Source organism: Leptonychotes weddellii, chromosome 12, assembly GCF_054177405.1.
Source record: "Leptonychotes weddellii isolate Sample4059 chromosome 12, ASM5417740v2, whole genome shotgun sequence".
NCBI classification, from domain to species: domain Eukaryota; kingdom Metazoa; phylum Chordata; class Mammalia; order Carnivora; family Phocidae; genus Leptonychotes; species Leptonychotes weddellii.
In genome coordinates this window covers 27,575,652-27,593,767 of record NC_138380.1, presented here as the reverse complement: position 1 = coordinate 27,593,767, position 18,116 = coordinate 27,575,652, and the positions used below count along the sequence as shown (strand labels likewise).

General features: G+C 33.9%; 1 pseudogene; it reads right to left on the bottom strand.

Annotated features, from left to right (window-relative positions):
* Nucleotides 1–13,530: 13,530 nt before the first annotated feature.
* Nucleotides 13,531–14,426, bottom strand: LOC102739362 (large ribosomal subunit protein uL6 pseudogene; annotated as a pseudogene).
* Between the last annotated feature and the right edge of the window lie 3,690 nt (nucleotides 14,427–18,116).

Sequence of the window (18,116 nt, the reverse complement as noted above, 5' to 3'; positions counted from 1 at the left end):
TCAGTAATTCACAATGTTCTCTAAGGAGCGCTGTGACCTCTAGGAACTTCACCACAGGATCAATATTGAGGACAAACTAAAACTTGTAATCACCAAGTTTTTTTCCAACTTGAAATTTTAATAAGTGTGATGCCATTTGTTTCCATTTTTCACATTTTGTTCTGTCACCTGCTAATACTATTAGTCCCCTTAAAATAATGGCTAGAGGCTCCTGTATATTTATTTATGGGGATAATAATACAAAATATCTATTTGAATAAATCACATTGATCTATGATCCTAAGTCTCAGGAATTTTCCAAGCAATGGGATATTGTTTTGTATAGAAATATGGGGAAAATTTCCCCCCTCATATCCAAACAAGATAATTTTTAAGGTATCTTTGTATTCAGGTTGAACTTTTCAAGAAGCCTTTTTTTTAGATTTACTGAGAAAGTGATTACAATAGATTGCTTTTCTTATGATGTTATATATATATTTTATATGTATGTATATATATGTATAATTTTAACATTTACTTAGCTTTAAAACAGCTGAATATATTTCCCTTAATCTTTGAAGAAAATTATCTTAGGATTGAATAGAAGCATAAAAAGCTTATACTGAGAAGGAAATTGTAAGAATTTTATGACCCAGATAAAGTAGAGAATAATAAAAATAACTACTCTCTAATATCATTTTCTATCTCCAATATACATCTAAATATAGATTTGAAGTATCTGCCCATGTTCTCACGTAACATACGCGAACCATTTACATTGAATTCCCAAATCTACATAAGCACAGAACTCTCCACAACTGTTACCACCAGACTGAGTCAGCACATATACTCCAGTCTTTGCCCCAACCCCACAGAAGTTCCTCAGGGTGATGGGCAGGGAAACATTTGAGCACTTTCTAATATGTCCCTAGTAAGGTTGGCCTAGCATTCTCTTCCAGTCTCCACATAACTGACTTTAATAGCCCCAAATCACAGTTAGGATAAGCACCATGCCCTAGATCAAATAATAGAGCACAGTCCATTTCTCAAATAACCCCATCATTACACGCACAATTTTTCTCCATCTCCTTCTTACAGATCTCAGAGAGGGTGAAAGTCATTTCTTCTTCTTACAGATCTCAGAGAGGATGAAAGTAATAATAGTAAAGAGGACACAAAATCAATCTGTATACATACATACACATTCAAATTTAAGTGACCCTAGTGTTTTCCTGAAAAACAATGAATGGGAAAGGCCTTATAATTGTGCAGAATGAGAGCTTATTACTTTGTGTTTCCCTAAATCATTGGAATGCTGTAAATTATTTCCTAACATAGGATCTGGAACATATAAATAAATGGCTGAATAATCAAGTGCCAGTAGCCTTCCAAATAGGAATTCTGTGTGTGTGTGTGTGTGTGTGTGTGTAATTTGTGTTTGCATATATAACTTTAAATAGAACATATATAGTATTCATATATAGTACATAAACTCTCTCATACAAATATCAAGATATATTTAATTACAGTTGTGATGCGTGGTTAAAAGGAGAAATACAGGGATGTAATAGGGAGATCTGAAGATCCAGTTCTATTTTTTGAGGGAATACCATTTAAGCTGAAAAGCAAAAGAAGACATGAATAGCAGTTAACTAGCCAAAAGAGGGTTCTATTAAAGAAACTTCAATTTGAAACATTTGCATAAATATCAATTTGGAGATATATATATACATATATATATACACACACACACGGATGTATGTGTGTATGTGTGTGTGTGTGTGTGCGCACACGTGGGCATATCTGTGTATATCCATCCAATGATGGATGATATTGAATTTTTCTGTTCTTTCTGTAATTTAGCAAATATTTTCAAGTCCCTCATACATTTCCTTCCATCATACAATGAACTACATGAGAGGAATAAAATAAAGACAGATAAGATGATCCTTAATCTAATGAAAGTTACAATCTCAGGGGAGAGATGTTAATTTAAATATAAAATAACTTTGACCAATTCATTGAGGAAAATATTCAGGAATCTGGGAGTGTCTATAAGAGGACACTGGCTTCATCTGAGGGGTTCAAAAGGCTTCACAGAGGAAGTGGTATTTATGTTGAGATCTGAAGAATAAGTAGGAGTTAACTAGAAAAAGACATGGAAAGCTTTCAATACATAGGAAATATCAAGTGAAAGAGCCAAGGGATGTAAGGAATAGGACTCTTTTGAAAGCCAGTATGGTTAAAATGCAAATTCAAGGAAGAAACAAATGTGAAGTGAAGCTGGAGGGGCAGAAAGAAGCCAAACCATGCACAATGCAGGACCTTACATATGAGCTCTTAAACCTGTCCTCTCCGTCTCTGGATCATATTCTCGCTCCCCTATGGTCCAGACCATAGTCAAACATCCCATTGTGTTTAAGGTTTATCCTTTTTGTTTGTATGCATGCTCGTAAAATATGTATCTTTTTCTGACTTACTTAGATCTATCATCACAGATTTCTTTCTGTTTCTCACTTTTTGTTTTTCACTCAGCACTCTTTTTATTTTTATTTTTGGGGGAAGTGTTATAATTTTTGTTTGTTTGTTTAAACCGATCAATACTGTCACATGTTCATCTCATCCACTGCTTTAGCTACTGCATGGTACTCAACACATATGGCATGCATTTCAAATATTTTATCCGTGTACTCCATTAAAGGTGGATACTCCAAAGTCCTTTAACTTCTTATTACTATAATTATGATTCATTACATAATACACATATTGGTTCCATCTTGGATATCTATGAGATAGTTCTTTAAAATACACGTGGATAAAATAAATTCCTGGACGTTAGAATGTGATCAATTGCAAAAAAAACGGCTACAAATGTTTCCCCTTACTTTGTCCATGCTTTGTAAATAACTGGTATCATTCTCTAGCCCTTGTATTTGTACTAGCCTTGTGACTTGCTTTGGTCAGTGGGACAATAACCAATGTGATGGAAGCTAAGACTTTTAAAGCATCTGCACATCAGGGCTCGTTCTATTGATGTTTTGGACACTTTGCCATATAAGCAAACCTAAACTAGCCTTATGAATTATGAGAGACATATAGTCTAGTCACCAGAATCAGCCCAGATGGCAGCAAGCCAACTCACAGAAGCAGGAGAATAAATGACCTGCAAGTGGTTGCAGATACATGAGTGAACCCAGTTGAGATAACCAAAAGAGATGCCCAACTTAATCAAGTTCAATTATGAACTAAATAAAGATGCTGTTTTGAGCCATTATTTTGGGTGTTTAAAATTGTTTTTTTTTAATGCAATGATAGATAACTGATACAGAAATGGGTACCTGAAAGTGGAGTGCTGCTGTAAGAAAAGCCTAAAATATGGGCAGAAGCAAAACAATGTCCTAAGGAAACTGCTAAAGTAGATTGAAAATGTGGCAATCCATGATACATAGTAGCAGAGCAATTAAATCTAACACCTGCAATAACTTGAAAATTAGAAAATGTACCTAATGAGTTTGTGCAACTTTGCAAGGTGATTTCTATGCAGAATGTGAAAATGCCAGTTGGATTCTTTCTGCTGTCTATGTTAAGGTACAGGAAGAGAAAGATGAGTCAAAATCAGGGTTTCTTGACCTCAGCACTATTGACATTTTGGGATGATAAGTCTGTGTTTTGGGGGATTGTCTTGCTCCTATTTAGCAGGATCACTGGTATCTACCCACTAGAGGCCAGTCACACCCCACCCCCAGTGCCTCCAGACATTGCCAAGTGTCCCCTAAGGGGGAAATCACTCCTGATTGAGAACCACTGAGCTAAGTAAAGAACTTTTCAGTTTGCAAGCAGATTTGAGAGAGAATATTGAAGGTCCTGCAATTCCTGGGTTGAAAAATAAAAGTGTTTCTTATCTTCAGTCTTACCAGCCAGGAGACGATTCTCAAAATGAAAAAAGTTTGGCACCAAAGATCATATTAGGCATGTATCTAGAAGATCCTAGGATGAGACCTTTGAAAAATTTAAAGTGGTACCTTGCTCACCCTCTAAGATATGCAAGAGGATTTCCAAGAGTCATAAGGGTCTTATTCTAAAGATGTTCAACATGGGGAGGTTTATCTTGAAAAGAATTGTGAGTGTTTTATTGAATGAAGTAGGCTATATTTTGATATACAGAACTTTTCTTTCATATTAATTTTTAATTTTTTTATTCCAATACAAAAACCCAACCCATTTTATCAATTTGATTCTTAATTAATTAATTTGGAGAGAACAGTTATCTAATATTAAATAATTTTATACCAGAGCATTTAATATCCACACATTTATCATCATATTTTCTGTATTACTTACTTTAGTTTTAAATTTCTTACTTTAAGGGGCATTTGGGTGGCCCAGTCAGTTGAGCATCCAACTCTTATTTTCTGCTCAGGTCATGATTTCAGGGTCATTAGATCAAGCCCCATGTCCAGCTCCATGCTTAGCGAGGAGACTGCTTGGGATTCTCTCTCCCTCTCCCTCTGCCCTCCCCGTGCTGGCACTTGCTCTCTCTCTCTCTCAAATAAATCTTTAAAAAAAATTTTCTCACATTAAACCTTGTTCATTATTACTAGATTAACTCCTAGATATTTCATAATTTTTATACTATTATGAATGGTTTCTTATTTTTATTGTAGACTAGCTACTACATGGCATTTATCACACCATGAATTGCATTTGCTTATTTTTAGATAAATGCTATTGACTTTTATAACTTGGCCTGATATTTCTCAACCTTCCTGAATTATCTTATGTATTTTAACAATTTGCTGATGCTGTTGACTTTTCAAAGTAAATGATGATGCTACCTGCCCCAAATTAGAGTTTTTTCTCTCTTTCATTCTGATTCCTATAGTTCTTATGGCTTGTTTTGTTTATTGTTTGTTTTGCTTTGGACTTATTACCCTAAGTCATCCATTCTTCTGTTATCCAGTGGCAGTGATAGTGAGTATTCTGTTTTTGAAACGTAAAAACATTGTTTAATTTTCTTCTCCACTAAGAATACCTTTGTCAAAAGTTTCCAGTATATAACTTCTAACATATTTTAAAAATATCCTTTATTCTTAGTTTCCTAATAGTTATTATCATAAATAAGTTAGGAATCTTCAGAAGCTATTTATTCTTTATTGATTTATCATACTCTACTATTTTCTATTAATGTGATTTATTTGTATATATTTTCTTAACAATGAACCATTCCTACATTCCTAGCTGCATTAGTCAGCTCAGCCTGTGTGAGAAAATACAGACTGGGTGACTTAAACAACAGACACTGATTTTCTTATAGTTCCGAGGGCTAAAAGTCTATTATCAAGGAGCCAGCGAATTTGATTTCTGGTGAGAACTCTCTTTCTGGCTTGGATAGACTCATCTTCTCATGATGTGCTCACATGGTCTTTCCTCTCTGTATGCTTACTGGGAGCTCTCTGATGTCTCCCTTCCTATTCTAAGGAAAGCAATCTTCTGAGATTAGGGCCTCACCCTTATGATGTCATTTAATCTCAATTACCACCTTAAAGAATATCTCCAAATATCATCTCATGGAAGTTGAGGGCTTCAACATATGAATTGTGAAGGAACACAATTCAGTCCATAATAATAACTAAAGCTTATTGGATTGTGCTGTTTTTATTTTTAAGATAATAGGATCAAATTCACTAATGTTTCATTCATATTTGATAAGTTTATTTATAATTTGCATATGAAATTGGATTATGCTATTCTCTTTTTTTATACTGCATACCTGGCTTTAGATTCAAGATTATCCTTGCCTCATAAAATTTCCTGAGTAACTTTCCTTTTTTTTTCTCCTGGAAGGAAAAACTTATGAGGTAAAAATTAACTACTACTTGAAGTTTTATAGAATTGAATCAAAAGAAGTCTACGGGCCAAGTGCTTTTAGAAAGAAAAATTCCTGAATTTCACTTCTATTTCTTAATATTTGTCTATTTAAATATTATATTTCTTCTTACACCATTTTGTCAACTTACACATTTCTTTTTTTTTTTTTTTAAAGATTTTATTTATTTTACAGCGAGAGAGGGAACACAAGCAGGGGGAGTGGGAGAGGGAGAAGCAGGCTTCCCGTGGAGCAGGGAGCCCGATGCGGGGCTCGATCCCAGGACCCTGGGATCATGACCTGAGCCGAAGGCAGACGCTTAACGACTGAGCCACCCAGGCGCCCCAACTTACACATTTCTATTAATATATCTAATTCATGTAAGTTTATATATTCTTATAATTATTATTTTTAAAAAATATATTTTAATTCAAAACCTGTTTTCATTTTAGTGTTTTCTTTTAAGTAATCTCTACACCCAACAGGGGGCTGAAGCTAAGACCCTGAGATCAAGAGTCTCATGCTCTACCAACTGAGCCAGCCAGGTGCCCCTATTTTAGTGTTTTTGAAATGAAATGTATTTTAATTATTTGTGTTCTCTTCTCTCTCCCTCTCTCACTCACACCTTTTCTTTCTCACTATTTATCTCTACAAAATTCAGAAGTCAGAAAATGATGAAACTCACATTATCTGATGAAAGATGCATATATAAAACATATGAAACGCTTAAATGTCAACAATAAGAAAACAAAAACCAAACTAGAAGTGGGCAAAAGTTCTAACCTTGTATGCTTATTCAATGAATGAATTTAATGAATGACTAAATGAGTGGCTATATCTTTACTTCTAGTTCTCATATATATTGCTTTCTTTTATCATCACCTAAATTCAGTGTAAATAATTTACAAATGACATGTGGATTATGATGACAATTCTCATTTTGTCTTAAATAGTAACTCTAGTAAACCAAAACTCCTATTATAAACTAGTAACTATGACAGAAGAGTTAAGAACTGATGTCTTACCAAATTGAAGGATATGGAAGTGCATTAGGAGGCATCTCAGTTGAGTCTATTCTAGAGCCATTAAGAGAGAATGTTACGTTTTTGAACTGTGTTTTGTATTTGTTTTGTTTTCAGTTTTAAAATTTTCACATTTTTGCTCTGTCTGTAAAATTAAGTTTGATATATAGAATGTCAAATAAACAGATATATCCATAAAAGTCATTAACATTGAAACATAGCAGTAAAAATAAATAGAAGTCAAGGGGAGTCATTAAAGGAAATGGAGAATGTTGAGAGGAAATGAATAGTAATCATTCTATTCAATGAATTCTAGTAAGAAAAAGTTGATGGGTTGATAGAAAGTATGGAAAATTTTAATGTTATGAGACGATGATCAGATAGAGTAAATCCATATTCTTCTGAACCAGGCAAAATATTCAGCAAAGACATCATCTACTTTTTAAATTCTTAAAAATCTCAGGTTTAATGAGACATTGAAGGAAGTAGTTTTCAGCTTCAGTAAAGGAAGGATTGGCTTATCCTGAAGGTTCAGGAGAATATTTATATATCAATACAGATTCACCATTTTTTCCCTTAATAATGTAACTGAAATCATTAATTAGAAAGAAAGGTTTCCATTTATTCCTAATAGATGTTTAATATCAAAGATATAGTAACGTTTGGGGGAGAGGCATTATAGTGTAGCACTTAAAAGAATCCAATCTTAATAGATTCAAATTATTTGATATGACTCCGTGATCTGCCACTTTCAAATTGTGTGACTTTAGGCAATTACCAGTACATTATTTGTCTTAGTTTTATCAACTTTCAGATGGAGAAATATCAGTGCATATCTGTTGTGTTTGCTATGCTGATTAAATGAAAATTACATATGCAAAGAATGTAGAATAGAGCCTAATATTAAGTACAATATTGATTTTTTTTTTGCAAACAAATCTTTGCAAGGTACTATAACCCCCCAAAATAAAAATAAAATCAGTGCTTGTCTAAATAGAGAAAATGATTGATTATGCTGCTTATGTTACTGGGGACAGATGCAACAAGTGAGGGCAATCGAAATGATTGCTCTTATTTTTTGTGCTGAGAATTTTAGAACATTTCAGAACTAAATCATATAAAAACATCGAGTTACAAGTTCCAATATAATGAATGTGAGAATGTGAAGATATGTGCATTCATTCTGTTCCAGATATCACAACACGTATTAGTGAAATAACCATTATTTTATTTAGAACTATATCTCAAATCATCCCTGAATCTTCACAAGCAGTATCTGAACTGAAAGACTGTTTTTACATCCTCCAACAGTATTAATTTGTGAATCAACCTCATTTTGTCCCCCAAGTCTATTTTTCTTCAAAGAGCTTTTTAAAGCTTGTCTGGATTAATCAACAAGGAAAAACAGCACAGATCAATAGACTGTGAGAGACATTCAATAAATGTTTTAAAGAATTGTTAGTAAAGCCTAAAAAGTCGGTCACTGAAATATTAAGATAATTTTGTAGAATATCATTTGTTTTCTACGGACAATTTAAAAAATCTTGCCTGGAGCCTTAGAACAAGCCTCACCACAACTTATTGATGATGTAAATAAAATACAATAAGAATTTTAGCCTCTACATATTGTTAAATGGTTGGAATCTTGTTCACAGGAGCTTAATATTGAAAAGTGTATTGAAATCAAAGTGTATAAGAGATGGAAATAAAGAATAGAAGTAATAAATAAAGATATAAGAAAAGGGAAAAAATAATAGTATTAGAGGAAGACAAGTCGTGGGAACAGGAAGAAAAGAAAGAAAAAAAAACAACTCTTGGGAGTTGTTTCCATGGAAACTAGCCTCCTCACTGTATTTTGCCATTGTAAGACTTTTGATGGAAAGACTTGAATCAGAAAACAGAATAAAATAGTTAACCCTCAATTACAAGGGATTCTAAAGTTCCTTGGATTCACAGAGTTCTTATTCTTGTCACATAAAACAATTTATGAGGGAGGATGGGCACTATCTCCAGTCCAAACTCCAGTGGATTCGCATTTAAGTGTCCTCAGCAAGGCCAGCAAAAACATACAAATTCTGCCAAAGGAATACATTGACAGAGTTTCTATGAAGTGTTTTCTTTTGCATAGTTAATACATATTTGAAAATAATTATTATTATTCCATGTTATTTTCTAATTTACTTTTATTTGGCTTGGTAAAAATGTTATAATAAAGGATATAGAACAAAACCTTCACCCATAACATTTAGAACATGTAGAAAAGAGGTTTCCATGAGACACCTTGATTTGTTACATTTATATAGATATAAATAAAATTTTACATCAGATTCCATGTGGGTGTATTTATGTGTGTATGCCCATGCACACATGTGTGCATGTGTGTGTTTGTGTGTGTATCTCCAATAGAGGGCAGGTTTGATCTCAGTTCTTACTTCAGCTAATATTTTTTGAGTCCTTATATTGGGTTAGACTATGTACTGTATGAGAATAAAATGTCAAAAAAAAAGAGTCTTTTTCTAATAAAACAGTCTAGGGGAAGAGAGGAATATTAACTTAGATGTAAAATAACAAGAATTAGAAGTGCAATGAAGAAAATATGCAGAATTTCATGAGATTCTGTGAGAGAATGCATGGCTAGCATGAAGGAGTAATGAAAATTACAATAAGGAAATTATATTTTAGTAGAGAGCTGAAGGATTATCAGTTAACAGGCAAGGAAGTGACATGCAGAGGTGAAAAAGCCCAGTGTAAGAACCATGGCAATTTTGTGGAACTGAAAGAAAATCAGTGTGGCTAAAATGCAAGTACGTAGCGGAGATGGATGTGAAGCTAAATAAGTATGAAGTGATCATACTATGATGGAATTGCATTCTTTGATAGAATAATTTGTGGAAACCTGATGTCTTAAGAACAGTGAGTCTACTCAATACATGACCCATACACTCCTCTATTTATTGAGGTCTTCATCAATCTTTTGATTTTAGCCCATAAAATTTGAAGATATTTTGTCAGAATTAGCCCTAATGATTTCATATGTTGATGCTATTATCAATGGCAATTTTTATTTTAATTTCCAGTGCATTGCTACTATATAAAAAATTTTTTAAAATCTGATGTTTATAGGGAGATATTGTATTTAGCAAGTTTGCTAAATAATTTGTGAAGAGTGATACCTAATATGGATCTTATTTATCTTTTTTAAATTGTATTTTCTTGTGTTTTCTGATGTATTAAACCTAATGCCAGTCATTTATCATAGAATTAATATAATTTGCTGGATCTATAATACCAGAACATCTCCCTCACTCCCTTTGGACAAACCCCCTAAAATCCAATCTCTCCAGTTGATGTGAATCTGTGCTTCCTATCAGGTGTCCTTATAAGTCACAGCTGGTCCTAGATTTTAGTTAGTGGCCTTATAATCCCCAAGCTTTTTTCTCTAAATACAAACTAAGCAGAGAACTAAGCATTTATCCAGAAATCTATTATAATGCAAATAGCTCTGGAAAATTTCTCACACTCAATTAAAATGGAAAAAAAATAGCATCTTAAATAGATCTCAGTGGGAAAAGTTTTGATTGAATTAACTAGCTGCTTTATCTTCCTATTCCACTTTGTGGTTTGAAACTTAAAATGTACGGGTGTTTTAAATTGTCATAGAAATTTGACAATGAAAACGTCTGCACCAGCAAGAAAACAAACCACCTTTTAAGCTCTTGATTTTTTTTTTTTAGAAACAACATTAATGACTATTACCACCCCATAAGATTATGACATACTAGCTATGTATGTAATTATTTATTGTGAAACTTAAAGCTTTCAACACACGGACAAAAATCTAAAGGTTTTACAATGTGATTGCTGCAAGATTTCTTATTAACCCAACTCATTGAGAATAATAGAAATGTTCATCATCTAGTACTGAAAGTTAAGCGTTCTTTTAAACTCAAGATGCACATGCAACCTGTTATTTTACTTTATCATTGTTATTATTTAAAGTTTAATTATAGCAGATCTTGCTGGCAACATTCTATTATAGGCACAGTTTTTCAGGAGTTTATGACTCAATGGTTTGAATTCACATAAGAACAAAACAGCACATAAAGTTGCCAGCCTGTATTTAATTTGTTTTCTAAAAAAGGAATTAAATGGGTTAAGATACTTTTTAAAACAAATAGTACAGAGAATAAATGAATATATAAATTAATACATATTTTTCAAAGATCCATATTTTACTGGCACAGAAAATGAAACAGGTTAATTTTAAAATTGAATATTTTTCTCACTTAAATCTAGTCTTCAATTGCAATTCTCTGTAACTAAATTTTAAATTATTGTAATCACTATGATTATTAATAGTAATATTAAAAATGATATTCCACACAGTATTATACCCTTAACATATATTTAAAAGGACATTAGGTAGACACTGGTAGAATTACCGTTCATTAGAAATACTTGAGATCTTTACAAAAAGGGACAGCAAATAGCTGAAAGAAACCTGTAATTTTATAAATCAAAACATTAGTTAAATATACTGAGAGTTATATACAAATTGTTGTTTAAAAATCATGTTTTTTGCTGTGTGAAAAAGTCCCATTTATTGGTATAATATTTTATTTTTACTGTGACTTAAAAATGTGACAGAATAATTAAGAAAAATACAGACCTTCATTATTACGATACAGAATATAGTATAATACATCTGGCTGGGATGCATTACGCAGGATAATAATTATTGATGGTATTAGAGGTATTCACCCAGTCCCACAAAATATCATTGCTAGGATGGCATTGCAATATAGTCTATGAAAATCCCTATAAATAGGGGCGCCTGGGTGGCTCAGTTGGTTAAGCGACTGCCTTCGGCTCAGGTCATGATCCTGGAGTCCCTGGATCGAGTCCCGCATCGGGCTCCCTGCTCAGCAGGGAGTCTGCTTCTCCCTCTGACCCTCCCCCCTCTCATGTGCTCTCTCTCTCTCTCGTTCTCTCTGTCTCAAATAAATAAATAAATAAATAAAATCTTAAAAAAGAAAATCCCTATAAATAAATAGACTATTAACACACACACATACACACAAAGGAAAAGCTCTTTGAAAAGATCAACAAAAGTGATAAGCTTTTAGGAAGTCTGACCAGAACAAAAAAAAGAAGAAAAAGGGGGGGGGGGGACACAATGACAAAGACGCTACAGACAAAGCAGACATCAAAAGGATAATAAGGGAATAATAGTATCTCTACATATCCAAATTGAACAATTTAGATGAAATGGACCAATTCCTAAAAAATGCAAACTAACACAACTCATCCAACATGAAACATAATTTCATGGCCCTATAACTATTAAGACATTGAAACCATAATTTTAAAAACTCCCTGAAAAGAAATCTGGCTCTGGTGATTCACTGGAGAATTCTACCAAGTCCTTTCCTTTCCTTTCCTTTCCTTTCCTTTCCTTTCCTTTCCTTTCCTTTCCTTTCCTTTCCTTTCCTTTCCTTTCCTTTCCTTTCCTTTCCTTCCTTTTCTTTTTCTTTTTCTTTTTCTTTTTCTTTTTCTTTTTCTTTTCCTAAGAGAGGGAGAGAGAGGCGTGAGGAGGGGCAGAGGGAGAGGGAGGGAGAGAGAATCTTAAGCAGACTCCATACCCAGCACAGAGACCTGCTCGAGGCTTGATCTCACAACCCTGAGATCATGACCTGAGCCGAAGTCAAGTCGGATGTTTAAATGACTGAGCCACCCAGGGGCTCCAAATTCTACCAAATATTTTAAAAGGAATCCTTACTAAATTTGTAAATCAAATGTTACCCGATTTCAAAACCAGGCAGTCAGTACAAAATTCTAGAAGATAAAATAGTAGAAAATCTTGAGGATCTAGGACTTGGTGAAGAGTTTGTACACATGGGGTGCCTAGGTGGCTCAGTTGGTTAAGTATCTGCCTTTGGCTCAGGTCATGATCTCAGGGTCGTGGATCAAGCCCCATGTAGGGCTCCCTGCTCAGCAAGGAGTCTGCTTCTCCTCTCACTCTGCTCTTATCTTCTCTCTCTTTCTCTCTCTCTCAAATAAATAAATTTTTACAGATAACACGGAAAGCACAATCAATAAAATAATAATTGATAAATAGGGCTTCATCAAAATAAAAATTTTACTGTGTGGAAAACCCAGTGAATGAGGATGAAAAGACTCTTATATAGACTGGGAGAAATTAATTGCAGACCACAGAGGTGACAAAAGGAATCACATATATGATATATATAATAATCATATGCTATATATATGACTGATATATATATAGATAAATAGATGTAGTTTTGTATATCTATCTTTCTGTCTATCTATCTATATATATCTCATAGATAAAGAACTCTCAAAATTCAACAACACAAAAATCAAACAAGTCCAAATAAAAAATGGGCAAAAGACATGAAGGAGTATTTTTTTTTCTCCTATGAAGTTTTACCAGAAAAAAATTCCTAATCTGTTCGTTCTGTTACACTTCTTAGCACACTACAATTTACTTCTGAATGGTTTACTTTGCCAAATAGATGGAAAGGATTATTGGTCTAAGAAAAAGTCCCAAATCAATAGAGCTTTTATTGCATCTTTAAAATATTCACAGATCAGTCTGAAAAATCATCCAGCATCTTGTTGTTTCTGTAGGTGAACAACTTAGATCTTATCAGCCTGCTGGACTGTTCCTTTTTCAGAAACATAGATACCATCCAAAAACTTTCTGATATCCTTGTTTTTAACTGCTGTGGCTTGCTGAATCAAAGCAGCTGAGTTTGATACAAGTTCAATGTCATTTCCTTGAAGAAGTAACTCATCATCATTCTGGGCTTGAGATATTAAACAAGCAACACCTGGCCTCATCCAAATCCTGCAGATGTATTTTCACCCAAGAAATTTTGGATTTCAACAAGAACCATTCTCCTGAATAACAACGTTGATGGGGAAGTGAACATACACAGACCTCATCTTGTAACAGAAGCCCAGAGTAATGCCCTGGATCACGTTCTGTACGTGACTACAGATAGTGCAAACAGTAGCCAGTTCTTTCCTAGTTCCCCACCATTTGTCAACTCGGAGCCTCTTCTTTTCTTTTCTTCTTTCCTTTCCAAGGAGACTGAGTTCTACATTGATGTGATTGAAGTCCCTTTGGGGCCTTTTACAGTAACTGCACATCCTTTGAGTGATGTCAACATTTTCTGGAATGTTGACAGTCTGATTGCTGAGAATGGTCTTCATTCTCACAGTAGATGTGGCAAACAGCAACATGAAGGAATAGTTCACTGAAAAGTATATATGCATGGCTAATAAACATATGATAAGCTTTTCAACATCATTAGTCATCAAAGAAATGCAAATTAAGGCAATGTTGAGACATCACTATAAACCTATTAGAACAGCTAACACTTCAAATAATATGAAACAGTGATGATATTAAATGGCACTGAGATGCAGATAAATGAGATCTTGTGTATCGCTGGTAGGATGCACATAAAATGGTACAGCCACTCTGGAAAACATTTTGACAATTTCTTAAAAGCTAAACATGCATTTACCATATGACACAGTAATTGACCTCCTGCATTTTTATCTCAGAGAAATGAAAATCTACGTCCACACAGATACTTGTACATAATTGTTTATAGCAGTTTTATTTGCAATAGCCAAAAAGTGGAAACACCAAAATGTCTTTCAGTAGGTGAGAAGTTTAAAATAACTGTTGTATATCCAGGAGCACCTGGATAGCTTAGTAGGTTACGTGACCGACTCTTGACTTTGACTCAGGTCATGATCTCAGGGTGGTGAGATGGAGCCCAACATTGGGCTCCACACTCAGCATGGAGTCTGATTGAGATTCTCTCTCTCCCTCTGCCCTTCCCCCTGCTCATGTGCTCTGTGTGTGTGTGTGTCTCTCTCAAAAATAAACAAACAAACAATAAAATAACTGTTGTACATCCATGCCATGGAATACTACCAATAAATAACAAGTGATTATTTATCAATACATGAAACAACTTGGATGGATCTCAAAGGTATTATGTTGAGTAGAAAAACTTAATTGTACGAGGATGATTCCATTTATATAACATTCTTTTTTTTTCTTTAAAGATTTTATTTGTTTATTTGACAGAGACACAGTGAGAGAGGGAACACAAGCAGGAGGGGTGGGAGAGGGAGAAGCAGGCTTCCTGCTGAGCAGGGAGCCCCACGCGGGGCTTGATCCCAGCACCCTGGGATCATGACCTGAGCCGAAGGCACACGCTTAATGACTGAGCCACCCAAGCGCCCCTATAACATTCTTAAAATGATAAAATTATAGCGATGAAATATACATCAGGTCTTACCAGCAGTTAGGAATAGTCATCTGGTTGCAGGTTCAATTATAAAAAAGTACCATGAGAGAGATTATTGTGGCATAGAATACCTAGATTGTGCTGTTGGTTACACAAATCTACATATGTGACAAAATGGCATGGAATTATACACATACATTGTACCAATGTAAAATTTCTGTTTTGATATTGTATTATAATTATGTAAAATGTAACCATTGGAAGAAGGTAAAAAGTAAGACTCTTCTCTGTATTATCTTCACAACTTCCTTTGAGTATGTAATTATTTCCAAAATAAAAGTTAAAAAGCAAACAAAAAATTAATACAGAAAGAAAAGCAATAAACCTGCAAAATCCTACAGAGCTGGCAATGTAATTGCAGTGCTCTTTCAAAGATATTTCAGAGGTTTTCAGCAGTTGAATAATTAGAATTATTGGATATGTGAACTTCAAAAGGATTATTTTCCTAGCATTGCTTTGGAATTTTATGTAGTTATAATTATTCTGTCAAATCCTACTATTATTGAAAAAAAGTATCAGTAGATCTCTAATTATGACAATCACAACTGGAAATGATCAGTATTCTGTATTACTGATTTTTTTTTAATTTAAGCAGATCATAATCAAAATTAAGTCCATACATTTTCCTTTGGAAAATCAAATCACACTGGCAACAATTTAATCAAATATTTAAAGATTCAACATTTATGTAAAATCAAATGATCAATAAGTCCAAATCAGAACAGCATGTCTATAAATATATTGACTCAAGGATTTAAAGTCATAACACACTCAAGACAACACAGATGTTGCACTAAAAAGTGCAACATGCATCATAAAATGCAGAGGGATTCCTAATATCTGTGAATGTGCATGCAGATAGGACTTTCACAACATTGCCAAGCATTGTGGCTGCGTGTCTTAGCAGAATTCTGAATAAAATCTTTAACCATCTGCTTTTTTCTTTCCTTTTTTTTTTAAGGAAGTGAGTACCAAATGTCTATAATGCTGACAATTGTCTTAGTAGATTTATAGTGAGTGACTCATCCTACTAAAAGTGAAAGTCTGTGGGATTTCATGCCTTTGCTTATAGCAACTGAAGCAGTAATTTATGTTTTTGTATCTTAGCTGTTTGGGGAAACATTCTTCTGGACTCTCTCAGGGGCATGTTATTTTATAAGTGGTGGTCTTATATTTTGGAGGTTTAGATGCTGGTGAGGTCACACAAGTGGAAACTAATCAGAGGGCTTACTTCACGTGGAAGAAAGGCTCTGCCTTCATTTCAAACCCTCTGGTTCTAGTGGTCTTTTAAATGCTCACCCAGGAAACAGATTGGGTATCAAAGATAATAATAATAAAATAATAATAATGACAATACAAAGTATAGCTCCTACCATATACCATATTCCATCACTGGACTAAATACTTCATATGTATGAATTAATTTACTTTTCACAACATCCCTGTGATGAAATAACGATTGTTGCAATTTTTTTCAATTTAGAAGTGAGGAAACTAACAGTACAGAGATACTGACTCTCCTGTCTGTTTTCATAATCACACATTTTAAATAGCATATACCCATTTTTAATTTTTTTAGGTTCTTTATGTTTTTACTTTTTTTTTGCCTTTAAAACATCAGTCCTGGGCGCCTGGGTGGCTCAGTCGTTAAGCGGCTGCCTTCAGCTCAGGTCATGATCCCAGAGTCCTGGGATCGAGTCCCACATTGGGCTCCCTGCTCGGCAGGAAGCCTGCTTCTCCCTCTCCCACTCCCCCTGCTTGTGTTCCTGCTCTCGCTGTCTCTGTCTCTGTCAAATAAATAAATAAAATCTTTTTTAAAAAATTAAAAAAATAAAACATCAGTCCTTTGTTATATCACAGAACATTTTAGATAATAAGTCGTGTTTTCAGTATTCAGTCAAGTACCTATTGTGTTCTCCCTAGGTTTCTGTCAGACTGTGACTTTGGGGTGCTTTGTAGTTCTTAAATCTAAACAATTCATCTGTGATGTCTTCATAAAACACTATGTGAATGACTGAAACTATCCTGAATATAAGAACGAAGTCTAGTAGAAATTACATTTGATCTGGTACAAGTTTGTTTACATATGTAGTCTGAGCATTTTCTCTATTTGGATGATTCCCTGTCTCTCTTAGTGCCCTTAGACTATTGTCTCAGTTCGTATTCTTCTCTTCCTAAGAATTAGAATGTGAGCTTGTTCTGTTTACTGCTCTCTGAGACCTATGTATTCTTTGTTTTCTAGCACCCAGTAGAAACAACTATGTTTTCAAAAATGAATCTATCCTTGTGTCTACTCAGTGCTCACACTATCAAACTTTTGGTTATCAGTAATTCTAATAACCTGACTTTGTGAAAACCTAATAATTGCATATAAATTATAGACTTTATCTTCTGACTATATATATGAATAAATATCCTACCTTAAGAGAAGTCATTTTAATTATGTAGTTAATTTAATGTGTATATTTGTGTGAATTAAACTTTCAAATATATTTCTATGAATATATACATATTTTAAATACCAGCATGATGAAATTATGACATATGAACTTAAATACAATTATGCATCAAAAGTGAAAAAAATGTAGTGGGGTGACTGAATGGCCCAGTTGGTTCAGCGCAGGTGGCTCTTGATTTCAGTTCAGGTCTTGATTTCAGGGTCATGAGTTCAAGCCCCACATTGGGTTCCACACTGGGCCTGGAGCCTACTTAAAAAAAAAAAAATGTTGAAAAGTCCTAAGATAACTATAACTTAATGTTAAATTTGCTTTCCCCTTCTTACACTGAGAAGAGGGGAAAAAAATGTTTAGCTTATAAATTGTTTTCAAATGCTCTGATAGATTATTTAGCATCAATTACATTTATTGTTAGTAATATTTTCTCAGTTTATAT